This window comes from Orcinus orca, chromosome 6, assembly GCF_937001465.1.
Source record: "Orcinus orca chromosome 6, mOrcOrc1.1, whole genome shotgun sequence".
Taxonomy (NCBI): Eukaryota; Metazoa; Chordata; class Mammalia; order Artiodactyla; family Delphinidae; genus Orcinus; species Orcinus orca.
The window spans coordinates 68,943,093-68,956,634 of record NC_064564.1 but is presented as its reverse complement, the minus strand read 5'-3'; the positions used below and the strand labels follow the sequence as shown (position 1 = coordinate 68,956,634).

General features: G+C 41.6%; 1 non-coding gene across 1 annotated transcript; it reads right to left on the bottom strand.

Moving 5' to 3' along the window:
• Positions 1–5,828: 5,828 nt before the first annotated feature.
• On the bottom strand, positions 5,829–5,935 carry LOC117203887 (U6 spliceosomal RNA). The gene has a single exon (XR_004486831.1). It is a non-coding gene; the product is annotated as a U6 spliceosomal RNA (small nuclear RNA).
• Between the last annotated feature and the right edge of the window lie 7,607 nt (positions 5,936–13,542).

The window sequence follows — 13,542 nt, the reverse complement described above, 5'->3', positions numbered from 1 at the left end:
GGAATAGTTTCACTGCCCTCAAAATCTTCTGTGTTCCGCCTATTCATCCTTTCCCCTGCCTCGACCCCTGGTAACCACTGATCTTTTTACCGTCTCCTTAGTTTTGCCTTTTCCAGAATGTCATATAGTAGGAATCAGAGTATGCAGCCTTTTCAGGTTGGCTTCTTTCATTTAGTAATGTGCATTTAAGATTCTTCCGTATTTTTTTCATGGCTTGATAGCTCATTTCTTTTTAGTACTGGATAATATCCCACTGTCTGGATGTACCATTTCCATATGATTTTGAAATGGTTGGTTTACTGCTTGTGGACAAGGGATGTGACAAAGAGTTGGACAGATCTGGAGGACTTGCATGCGTCAGGAGCAGATAGGCTCTTCTGTTCGCTGACGTTGGAATGTCACTTGTTGCAGGGGTTTAGTAGGCATGGAGAACTTCTTCTGCCTTTTCACCTTTAATTTTTTTTTCCTCTAGTTTTACTGAGATAAATTGACATATAGCCCTGTATAAGTTTAAGGTGTACAGCATAATGATTTGACTTACATGCATCATGAAATGATGAGCACAAGTTTAGTGAACATCCACCATCTCATATAGATACGAAATTAAAGAAAAAATGTTTTCCTTGTGATGAGAACTCAGGATTTACTCTCTTAACAGCTTTCATATACAACATCCAACACAGATCCTTATGGATCCAAATTCCACATTCTTTTCCTCTTCCAGCCACTTGCTATCTCAACTCCTCAGGTGGTAGCAAAGAAGTCCAGTCAAAAATTAAAGGTGATTGGGCTTCCCTAGTGGCGCAGTGGTTGAGAGTCCGCCTGCCAATGCAGGGGACGCAGGTTCGTGCCCCGGTCAGGGAGGATCCCACATGCCGCGGTAGCGGCTAGGCCCGTGAGCCATGGCCGCTGAGCCTGCGCGTCCGGAGCCTGTGCTCCGCAACGGGAGAGGCCACAACAGTGAGAGGCCCGCGTACCGCGAAACAAACAAACAAAAAACAAAAAACAAAAAAAATTAAAGGTGATTAAAGAGGAAAAGAATGTGGAATTTGGATCCATGAGTCTCTGTGTTTGGGTCCTGGTTCTGCCACTTATGAACCATGGGATCTTGAGGAAACCATTTTATCTCTGCCTCTAGAGCTGTGGTTTTTCCATCTGTAAATAGGAGACAGGGATCCCAGCTCAAAGACACTTGTGAGAATTAAATAGTGCATGTGATACTGTTTCATAAACTATGTAACACCTTTTCAAATGTTCGTTTAGTAATTGTTCCAAATGAAGGGACTGAGTCCCTGGTATTCTTGTTCTTGGTTTCCTTCCCCTGTTTTCCCCAACTTTCCCTGTGGTGGGGAACTACAGAACCAGTTATTGCATCTTCATACACGGAAGGGCGTTTTTTGCTGAGCACAGTCTATCTCAGGGGCCAGATCTGCTCTTTAACTCATGAATGAACCTTCCCTCACCTTCAAATCCCCCACCAACCCCCAAAGTCACACTCCAAACACTGGAAGTCTCACAGGCTGACTTAAATGGGGACTGCTCCAAACTTGATCTGGACCACCCCAAATTATCCAAATGGCTTGAAACTCAAAATTCCCTGCTAATTAGTCCACAGTTGATTTCTAGACCATGTCATTAATTAAAAATATTTTCCTCTGAGTTCTTCTAGAAGCAATACAAGTTTTGGGTGAATTTGAGGAAGTTGTTTATGAAGACCCTCAGGAATGGGAACCTTCCACATTTCTCTGGTTAGGGTCCCAGGCAGCTCCGGTTCAACCATAGCACTTACATTTAGAGGTTTGATGTACCCATTACTTACCCCTGATAGGGGCAGTTCGTGCCTTGGGAAAATACTCGCCTTTTCTCTAAGCTGTTCCACTGAAAATGCAATGCAGAAAGTCAATGTCAAGTTGAAGGAGGAGCTCTCAGATCACCTCTCGGGTCACAGAGTTTGCTTGTGAATTCTGATTTCTGACACGCTCAGGAGTGTAGATCTGGCCTCTCCAGGATAAGGTAAGCTCCATGCGGCTAGGGGACATTATCTTATGCTACCGTTGTGTCCCTTACAATTTGTGGCACAATGGTTGGAATAATTTGACCTGGAGAGGTACGAAAGTGGCCCAGGGACTTCAGGAAGGGGGAACGGTTCTATAGATATTCAGTAGTGCAGAAGAGGTGATCATTTAGGCAGAAGGTATGTAGATTTCAGGACCATTGAACCAGCATGAAGGAATGGATATCAAAACTGGCTTTGAAGTTTTGCAGTGGGTCTGGGGGGGAGGAAAGAAGCCCAGCAAAGAGGAGGTTGAGGTTTACAATCTCTAGAGAAATAAATTTCTTTGACCCCTTAGCATGTGCTTCAAATCCTTTCTTGGAAGCAGAAGTGGATATAAATGGTGAAAGAGTAAATATTTTAAGAAAAAATTGGAAGCTCCCAGAAGGAGGCATTTCTAAAATATATTCATAAAAATACTGGATCTTTGGGTTTTAGTTGGATATCTCAAAGGATAGAGGTTTTGTGATTAAATCTACCAGAGTAAATTAAGTTAATGTATGCTAGTGTCCATCTCCAAAGGGATTTCTATAGTGTGTATCATTTCTCAAGATTATTTAATCATGGACCCCTCTTAGTGCAGAACACTTACTATCAAGTCTTTCAAAGACTATGGATCAGGAAATGCTGCTCTAAGGTAAGCTAGGCCCCTTGGGGATTCCTAAAAAGAATGCCTTTTAGAATATCTTTCCAATTTCACCTTCGTTTTTGAGTGCTTATTAAATGTTAGGCACTGCTCTAAGCATGTGGTATAATTCCATTTTTTCCTCAAAACAAACCAATTAGGTGAGTATACTTAATATGTTTTAAAGATGAGAAAACTAAGGTTCAGAGAAGCGAAATAACTGGAAATTACTGAGCTTGTACCTGAACCCAGTCGTTCTGTTTCAGAACCCATGCTACTAATCACTGTGATCTATGACCATAGCAAAACCAAAATAGAACAAAACAAAGCAAAATTCTTCAATACTTTATTCTGTTCTATGATGGTTTCAGGGGTTGTAAACTGGTTATTCCATTTCTCTTGGCACAATATTTAAAAATAACTGGAATTTGAATACCTTTGAGCAGTGCATGAACTTATTTGTTGTACACTGGACTCTCTATTCTGTATTGTTTAATCTCAATCTGATGCAGAAAATTAATCACCTGCCTATAGGCATTCGGGTTTTCACTTGTTGTCACAACTCACTGTGGCTGGTTCAGAAAGGAAAAGAGTGTAGCCTGGGAATATTGGAACTAAATTACTTTCATGTTTTTAGGAGGCAAGAGAAATCTGGGACCTCCTCAATGTCAGCAAAAGCAGCAGCAAAGAAAGTGGTAGAGTCTCTCTAGTGGACCGTCTCATTGTAGCTTCCACTTAATGTAGGAATTCTTCTTTAAAACATTAAAAAAAAATTTAATTAAAAATTTTATTGGGGTATAGTAGATTTACCATGTTGTATAGGAATTCTTTCTAAAACATTCAGGAGGTAGACATTTCATGTCTGCTCCAACACTTTTAATGACAGGGGAATTACTACTTATAATACTGACTTAATACGCATATTAAATTGGGATGTTTTGCGTCCCTTGCCTAAAACTTGCACCTTAGGGCTTCTGCCTAATGGAAAAACATAGAAAAAAATCTCTGTCTTTGCTAGAATGTCCCTTCTATTGGATGGTCCTCTGAACATACTGATTCCTTCCATGGTTTTTCTTTCTTTTTTTTTTTTTAACATCTTTATTGGAGTATAATTGCTTTACAGTGGTGTGTTAGTCTGTGCTTTACAACAAAGTGAATCAGCTATACATATACATATATCCCCATATCTCCTCACTCTTGCGTCTTCCTTCCACCCTCCCTATCCCACCCCTCTAGGTGTTCACAAATAATCGAGCTGATGTCCCTGTGCTATGTGGCTGCTTCCCACTAGCTATCTACTTTACATTTGGTAGTGTATATAAGTCCATGCCACTCTCGTACTTTGTCCTAGCTTCCCCTTTCCCGTGTCCTCAAGTCCATTCTCTGTCTATGTCTTTATTCCTGTCCTGCCTGTAGGTTCTTCAGAACCATTTTTTTTTTAATCTATATGTATGTGTTAGCGTACGGTATTTGTTTTTCTCCTTCTGACTTACTTCACTCTGTATGACAGACTCTAGGTCCATCCACCTCACTACAAATAACTCAATTTCGTTTCTTTTTTTGGCTGAGTAATATTCCATTGTATATATGTGCCACATCTTCTTTATCCATTCATCTGTCGATGGACACTTAGGTTGCTTCCATGTCCTGGCTCTTGTAAATAGTGTTGCAATGAACATTGTGGTACATGACTTTTTGAATTATGGTTTTCTCAGGATATCTGCCTAGTAGTGGGATTGCTGGGTCATAGGGTAATTCTATTTTTAGTGTTTTTTTTTTTTTTACATCTTTATTGGAGTATAATTGCTTTACAATGGTGTGTTAGTTTCTGCTTTATAACAAAGTGAATCAGTTATACATATACATATGTCCCCATATCTCTTCCCTCTTGCATCTCCCTCCCTCCCACCCTCCCTATCCCACCCCTCTAGGTGGTCACAAAACACCGAGCTGATCTCCCTGTGCTATGAGGCTGCTTCCCACTAGCTATCTATTTTACGTTTGGTAGTGTATATATGTCCACGCCACTCTCTCACTTTGTCACAGCTTATCCTTCCCCCTCCCCGTGTCCTCAAGTCCATTCTCTAGTAGGTTTGTGTCTTTATTCCCATCTTGCCCCTAGGTTCTTCATGACCGTTTTTTTTTTTGTTTTTTTAGATTCCATATATATGTGTTAGCATATAGTATTTGTTTTTCTCCTTCTGACTTACTTCACTCTGTATGACAGACTCTAGGTCCATCCACCTCACTACAAATGACTCAATTTCGTTTCTTTTTTTGGCTGAGTAATATTCCATTGTATATATGTGCCACATCTTCTTTATCCATTCATCTGTCGATGGACACTTAGGTTGCTTCCATGTCCTGGCTGTTGTAAACAGTGCTGCAATGAACATGTTGGTACATGACTCTTTTTGAATTATGGTTTTCTCAGGGTATATGCCCAGTAGTGGGATTGCTGGGTCATATGGTAGTTCTATATGTAGTTTTTTAAGGCACCTTCATACTGTTCTCCATAGTGGCTATATCAATTTACATTCCCACCAACAGTGCAAGAGGGTTCCCTTTTCTCCACACCCTCTCCAGCACTTATTGTTTCTAGATTTTTTGATGATGGCCATTCTGACTGGTGTGCGATGATATCTCATTGTAGTTTTGATTTGCATTTCTCTAATGGTTAGTGATGTTGAGCATCCTTTCATGTGTTTGTTGGCAATCTGTATATCTTCTTTGGAGAAATGTCTGTTTAGGTCTTCTGCCCATATTTTGGATTGTTTTTTTTTTTTTGATATTGAGCTGCATGAGCTGCTCGTATATTTTGGAGATTAATCCTTTGACAGTTGCTTCATTTGCAAATATTTTCTCCCATTCTGAGGGTTGTCTTTTTGTCTTGTTTATGGTTTCCTTTGCTGTGCAAAAGTTTTTAAGTTTCATTAGGTCCCATTTGTTTATTTTTGTTTTTATTTCTATTTCTCCAGGAGGTGGGTCAAAAAGGATCTTGCTGTGATTTATGTTATAGAGTGTTCTGCCTATGTTTTCCTCTAAGAGTTTGATAGTGTCTGGCCTTACATTTAGGTCTTTAATCCATTTGAGTTTATTTTTGTGTATGGTGTTAGGGAGTGTTCTAATTTCGTTCTTTTACATGTAACTAAAAATATGGAATGCTTTACGAATTTGCATGTCATCCTTGTTCAGGGGCCATGCTAATCTTCTCTGTATCATTCCAACTTTAGTATACGTGCTGCTGAAGCGAGCCCCACGGTTTTTCCTTCGTAATCAATTCTCTATCCCTTCCTTAGCTTTATCCCACTTCTGGGGATGATCAATATCTTGACCAGGTGATACACAGAATTTGAGCAGGACATCGAGTTGCGTGCATCACTCAGTATGTGCCCTGGTTGGTGGAGGCTGTCTTGGGACCTATATTCATGATCTGGGCACCATGCTTTTCATGACACAGGCCCGGTTTGCCTTGTCTTGGCTTTTTCAAGTGGCTGTGTTCCTCAACTGGTTCACTTAAATTTATGGTCAATCAATGGCCAAGATCTGTTTCATACAAAGCCAAGCTACGTGTTTTGATTCAGGAAAATTGTCCAGACTATATCATAGTTAATTTAGAAATGGATGTGTTGACTGAGTCCTATACACTGGGTTCTCTGTGAAATGCAATAATATTAAACTTGTGTAATCATGAGAATGGTGCTTGAACAGTGATTTGGGTTGGAGTGGTACAGACTGACAGGTGGGTCTTGTTGGTGAGGGGATTGGTGGAGGTGATATTGTGTAGAACAAAGGTGGGAGTATGGAAAGGTAGGATGGGGCCAGCTATAGGGGGCCTTGATATCAAGACAGAGGAATCTCACCTCAAGATTGTAGGTGTAGAGGGAGGTAGGAAATGGCAGAAGCGCTGCTGAAGGTGTGGTGTTCGGAATAGAGGGTCTGGATGCTGGAGGCAGGGAGCACAGCTCCAAGGCAGTTGGAATAAGAAAGTGATGATCAGCTACCTTGAAGAACCATTTTGGAGGAGAAAAAACAAGACTTACTGCATGGAGGTAAGGAAGAAGGGTTAGATAAATGACTGTAGTTCACACAGGGTTGATGTAGATATGGTGGTTCCATGGTGAGAACTGAAGAAATGTTTGGATGAAAGAGGACGGTTTTGTTTGGGACCGTTTTTGGGTGTTTGTGTGGGTTTGGGGGCAGCATGATGTGGCCCAGTAAACCTTCTGGAGATACAAGCTGGGGAAACAGCCGATGGGCAGAACTTGTGAATGTGTTCGTCTTCTTAGTACGTGCCCTTGGTACCTGCCCCTTTCTGAGTGAACAGATAAGTGTGTACCTGGTGCAGAGGTGAAGAGCAGTCCAGCCCTGCTCTGCCGTCTGCTAGCTGTTTGACTTGGGCAGTCAGTGTAACCTCTCTGGGCCTCAGGATCGTTATCTATAAAAGGAATAATAATGCCAACTTCACAAAGATGTTAGGAGGATTCAATAAAACCGGGTGCAGTTGTCTTTACGAGGAAGCGTACAGTGGCATGTAGGGCTCCACACATCACAGATGCTGTTACTGTTGGTGCTGTTATCACTGCTGTCGACCCACCAGTGGGCTGGGGATTCTCAGGAGGTGGTGTTTAGGGACTGAGACCGTTCTGAGTGTGGGGATCTGGCTGAGAAACTTGTCATCACTCGGGAGATGCTGAGCAGAGAGAACAGCATTCACCCCTTCCTGAAAGCCTGGTTGGAGAAAAATACCCACTCACCAGGGGTGTATTTTTTCAGCCTCTGGAGCCCCCAGTGCCGCCTACCTCCCCATCTCCCACTAACAGGCTAGCTTTATACAGCTGTCATACACACCTACCGTCCTGTCCAAGTCCTTACCAGCTTTCCCTTCCCCCAGCAACTACCCCTGAGCCCTAACACCCGAGGATGGCAATGAACTCAGGTGGCAACGACCATAAGCAGCGGCGGCCAAAGCACACAGCACTAGGATCTTCCCCTGATGCTCCAGGTCCCGCACAGACGTGGGCTTGAAACAGCTCTCCCGTGACCGGTCTCAGGTGCATTTCAGGTGCTTGTAGGTCACTTGGCATTTGCTGCAAGACCACAATGGAAATAACAGCACAGCTATTTCTTTTTTTTTTTTTAGTCCTTTAAAAAAATTTTTATTGGAGTACGGTTGATTTACAATGTTGTGTTAGTTTCAGGTGTACAGCAAAGTGAGTCAGTTATACACATACATATATATCCACTCTAAAGATTCTTTTCCCATATAGGTCATTACAGAGTACTGGGTAGAGTTCCCTGTGCTATATAGTAGGTTCTTATTAGTTATATATTTTGTATATAGTAGTGTGTATATGTCAATCCCAGTCTCCCAGTTTAGCCCTCCCCCTCTTCCCCTCTGGTCAGCAGAGCTATTTCACGTGCTGCAGTGTCAGAAAATGCTGCATGCACACAGGCCAGGGCTTTGTAGGCCTGTGTGTGGTAACATAAGCCAGGGCAGCCAAGCCTACCTGCGCTCAGAGAATGCTGGGAAACATGAATGGGGACTCTTGGCAGCTTTGGGACGAGTTGGACTCCTTAGCACAGGGCTTGGGAAGCTGTTTGTGCTTCGATGGATTAGTTTTTTCCTAGTGAAGTAAGACATGACACGTCTGATGGCGAACACCCTAGAACTGTGAGAAAGATTCCTCTCTTATGTTAACTTTCATGCCAACTTCTTGGGGAACGACACCTGCCTGATCCATCTGCTACCTGGTCCTCATTTGTGTGTGCGGCTCTTCAGTGGAAGGGCAGAGCATCTAAATTCCCCTCCTCTGGACAAATAACTCAGGCCAGAAGGGCTCTGGGCTGTATATCGGCGCTCAGCAAATCCCTACCTCTTTGGTCATCCTGACATGCTCGTTTGGCCACCAATGAGTGTAGCCTTTTGTGCGCTGAGGTTTGATTGTGGGTACTGTTTTGAAAGACAGATTTGCATAGGTAAGCATCTTAGAAATATTTTTCTGAAAGCAACTGTCATGGAGAAATGTGCAAGCCCGAAGGCAGAAGGAAGCTGGAGGAGGGTGTGGGAGAAGAGGTGAGGGTGGAGGACCACAACATGTGCTTTTCAGCTGCCGTGGAGCAGCCCCACGCCTGTGGGAGGGAAGCTCTGCAGGTTGCAGTGCGCTCTGAGAGATTTATGCCCTGCAGGCTGAACACACATCGGAGACTCTCCACGGCACAAGTTTGAAAAGGTGATTATGGGTCTGACATGAAGGAATATTTTATATGAAGTTGCTGGAAGATATCTGGGTACTAAGCAGTAATCACCTTGACGCTTTAGAAAGGGTTCCAATTTGTTTGCCATCGGCTTCTTGGCAGTTGGAATTTGTATGCCACTTAACATCCAATCTTGGGCATTCCACATGCCACCACCACGCTAAGCAGAGGGGCTCCCCTTGAAGAAAAATGCACTACAGTTTGGGGATAAGTCTCAGTAGCTTTAAAAACGTGCATAGACTTGGCATCCATAATTCTACCTCTTGGAATATTTTAAAGAAAAAAAAATCAGAAAAAGGATGTCCATTGAAAACATACGTGTTCAAAGATGTTTATTGTAGTGCGATTTAAAAAAAATAGATATCCTTCCAGAATTAAGTGCCATGCAAGTGTGTGTGTCTACATGTTTTAACAGAGAAAAGTTGGAAACACCCTAAATATGCCAACCTACAGGATTTGATGTTTTCAAAAGTATAGAATGTTGTGTATTACTAAGTCTGAAAAAATAAGTGTAGCATAGTATATATATGCTATAATTCTGTTTTTATAAAATGCAAGTTTACTTATATATTTGTATGGGAATGAATTCTATCAATACAAGGACATATATAAACATGTAAAGATGGTTGTCTCTGGGTGGTGAGGTTATGGGTGACTTTGCTTTTTAAAATATTATCCTGTCTATTTTCTGTAATAAACATAGATTATTTATGTTGAAAAAAGCAGGGAGTGCTGCCTTAGTGAGCGACTCTCTTGTTTACTTTGGCTGTTGACATCTGGGCTTCCCCTGAAAGGTTTGTGCTCGTGTGACCTTCACAGGGTGTCGAGAAGAGCCAGTTCTGTGGTTGTCCTCTGGTGTCCAGCATGCAGCCTCTTGCAACTGAATGGAGCTGCTGAAAGTAGGCCTAGGCTGCAAAGAAGATGACAGGCAGCACCTTAAATTCTATTCAGTGCCAAGGAAAGGAGGTTGCGATTTGTATGCCACTTAACATCCAATCCTGGGTATCCCACATGCCACCACACCAAGCAGAGGGGCTTCCCTTGAAGAAAAATGCACTAGTTTGGGGATAAGTCTCAGTAGCTTTAAAAACGTGCATAGACTTGGCATCCATAATTCTACCTCTTGGAATATTTTAAAGAAAAAAAATCAGAAAAAGGATGTTCATTGAAAAATTGGCATCTTTCATCAGTTAGGCTTGGGCTACCATATCAGACTTGTGGGGAGAACAGGATCTCTTTACCCCTGTTGTAAATGATTGTGTCTGTACTTGGGGCTATGTGTTGGTGCAGCAGGAGGCTGCATTCTTTTGTATCAGTCTCTTGTGTTTTTCATTAAAATTGTATTATTTATTTAGATAGTTGTTTCATCAGCATCGTGAGTCTTTGCCTCTGAATCTGAGTCAAGGAATGAGAAGCTTTTTGGAATATGGTGTTTGTGCTTTGTTATCCCAATCAACTGAAATTTTTGCCCTGAGATTTTTGGTGTAAAGATTCATATGTTGGGCTTCCCTGGTGGCGTGGTGGTTAAGAATCCACCTGCTGATGCCGGGGACACAGGTTTCAGCCCTGGTCCAGGAAGATCCCACATGCCGCGGAGCAGCTAAACTCCTGCACCACAACTACTGAGCCTGTGCTCTAGAGCCCGCGAACCACAACTACTGAGCCCACGTGCCAAAACTACTGAAGCCCGCGTGCCTAGAGCCCGTGCTCTGCAGCACGAGAAGCCACTGCAATGAGAAGCCCCTGCGCCGCAACAAAGATTAGTCCCCGCTCACCGCAACTAGAGAAAGCCCACGTGCAGCAACGAAGACCCAACGCAGCCAAAAATAAAAAATAAATAAAAAATTTTAAAAATATATTATAAAAAATAAAGATTCATATATTGAACTACCTTATTATTGCAGGACCTGACAGAAAACCCTGTCCTGATTTCTTCCCTCTGTGTTCTTCTCTGTCAAGGTGGGGCAGGAAGGGCATAGTTTTTAATACACCTGGCCTCCAAAATGGCCCTAATTTTGAGTAATCTTTTCACATTCCACACTACTACCCTACTATTAGGGAAATGACGTTTGAGCAGCAAGAAGTGTTCTGAGGCTACCTGCAAGACAAAAAGAAACTCCCCTCACTTACATTGTTTTTCTTTTTATCATGCACGTCATCCTGGAGCCAGATCAATTGAGCTCTTTCTAAGCAAAGGACCTAATGCTCATCTTGCACAAAGGAAAACTGAAGCCCCAAGTATCAGATCTCAGTTCCTGTGCCAGAAGACAAGGAAGCAATGAGTGTGTGCAACATCTGCCTTAAAAGTGGGATTTCTTTTGCTATTGTTGGCATCGCATGGATGAGATGTGTTTCTGGAAGCAGATATTTGAGCAGCTTTCACTTTTTCAGTTTCAGGAGTACACTGAAGACCCTGGGAAAGGTTGTATAAGGGGAAATAACATTTGCTTGGATCTGCCCATGTGCTAGGTGCTTTAAATCCATGTTTAATCGCAGGGTTAAAATTACACTCATCATTCTGCTCCTAAAGTCTACCATGGACTACATAGGAAAACCAAAGTGACATTACATCATCAGAGCTAACAGTTTATTTTTCTTAATCTATTTTTTAAAAAGGAGGAATCTTTCTCTTGGAGTAAATAATATAATGAGTCTGATCAGAAATCCATATTTTAGCTTTGGTCAATTCAGTTAACCCTGAAAATTACTGGATAGTGTCGTGGGCTTAGATGGAGACCATTTCACTGAATCCTATACTTTTACAAATGAGAACACTGAGATCAGAAGGATTAAGGGACTTGTCAGGATCACACAGAGTTATAGAGCAGATCCTGAAATTCCAGGATGTTGATCTCCCACTACTGAATGATGCCATCTGGGAGCAGTTTTCTATTTAGTTGGTTATCTACTTTCTGATGAGAAATGGTGTAGGGAGCAAATCTTCCCGCCTGGATACAAAAGAAAGGACAGGAAGAGCTGTGCTTTCTGGTAACTCTACAACCATGAATCTATATTCTGGTTTCCTATATTAAGTTCATATCCATGTTGAATCTTGAATAAGTGATGATAAAATGGAAACTCACCACACAGGGCCCAGGAAAGCATTTGTTGCACCCCAAGTCCTTTGAAAGTTCCCAAGAGAGAAGAGACAGGGGCTACAGGAAGGTGACCCATCTACCCCCTGAAGAGTTAACAGAGGAATCAACAAACCCTTGTGGTCAGTGACACCAGAAGTTGTTGATGGACATGAACCATCTCTGGGCAAAGAGAATGACACTCCACAAGGGTCTTATATTCCAATTATTTTTCTAGGCCTTGGAGTAAATTGCAAGTTAAACTTCACAAATGACAATGTGGTATTAATGTATAGATTAAAATGTTGATGTATAGAAAAAGGTGTAGATTTCTTTTTTCTGCCATGACTTACACTTCCTTTTCTGTTGTGAATTAATGTATACATTCTATTTTTTACTGTTGAGTTGTCAAAATTTCCACCATCCCCACCCCCTTGGTAGAGTCTTTAGATGGTGGATGATGGCAGATATGGTACACTTGTCTTGGCCAAGTGGCTCACAGACTAAATATCTCTCAGCCCCATACTTATCTCGGGGCAGCTCACCTTTTTCACACTGTTGTTTGTAAAAGCTGTGTTGGAAAAGAAAAATACTTCACATTTATGTAAAATGTACTTTTACAGCTATTGTTCAGCTCAATCATCAACTTTTTATACTAGTCATATTTTAACTTGAAAGCTGAGGAAACTGTGAACTGGAGAAGTGATAGGACTTTACCAAGGACATACAACTAGCAGTTAGAATTGGGACTCAAACCCAGAACTTAGATTCCATTTTAAATGGTTTTCCTACCATGTCAGAGTTGATGTTGATCTTGTGATGAAGAGATGCTGAATAGAGTAGCTTATTAAGACAAGGAAAAGGCATCAGGCATCATCCAATAAGTTCTACTAGAATAGAGGGTGTATTTCATAATTTTTTTTAAGTGTGGGTGTTATTGTGCACCTTTTAGAGATGAGGAAACTGAGACTTCTAGAGATAAAGTAACTGCCATGTAATATGTAAGCTAGAATAACAGGGATTTGAACACACTGATTTGAATTTGATAACTCACTGAGTATCTCTAATGTAACCTACATGAGTATCTCTGCAATGCTATAAATGAATGAATGAATGCATGCATGCATGCCACAGTAATCCCCCTTGGTGCCCCAAAATCACGAAGTAGATTTATCGGTTTAATGGAGTGATAGTTCTACTAGTCATTAAAAGATAGACCTTTTTGCCAGTGTTAGACACCCTTTAAATTGAATTGACAGTGTCAAAGATTTGGGAGTCTTCGTGTATATATTTAGGTAGATTTCACAAGTAAGATGTAAATTGTATGCAAATGAATGTAAATTACAGGGACATTAATTGCTTAAGCCCCTCATCTTTGGTTATGATGTTTTACAATGGATGGAATAGAACGTGGGAGAGGTGGTTGAAAATTTAATTTATTCTAAATTAAATTTTGCGCTGCATTAGTGACTAATAGCTTTGAAATGCCTCTTCTGAGGAGTCCTACTTCCTCATTCAGTGGTGACTGCTCC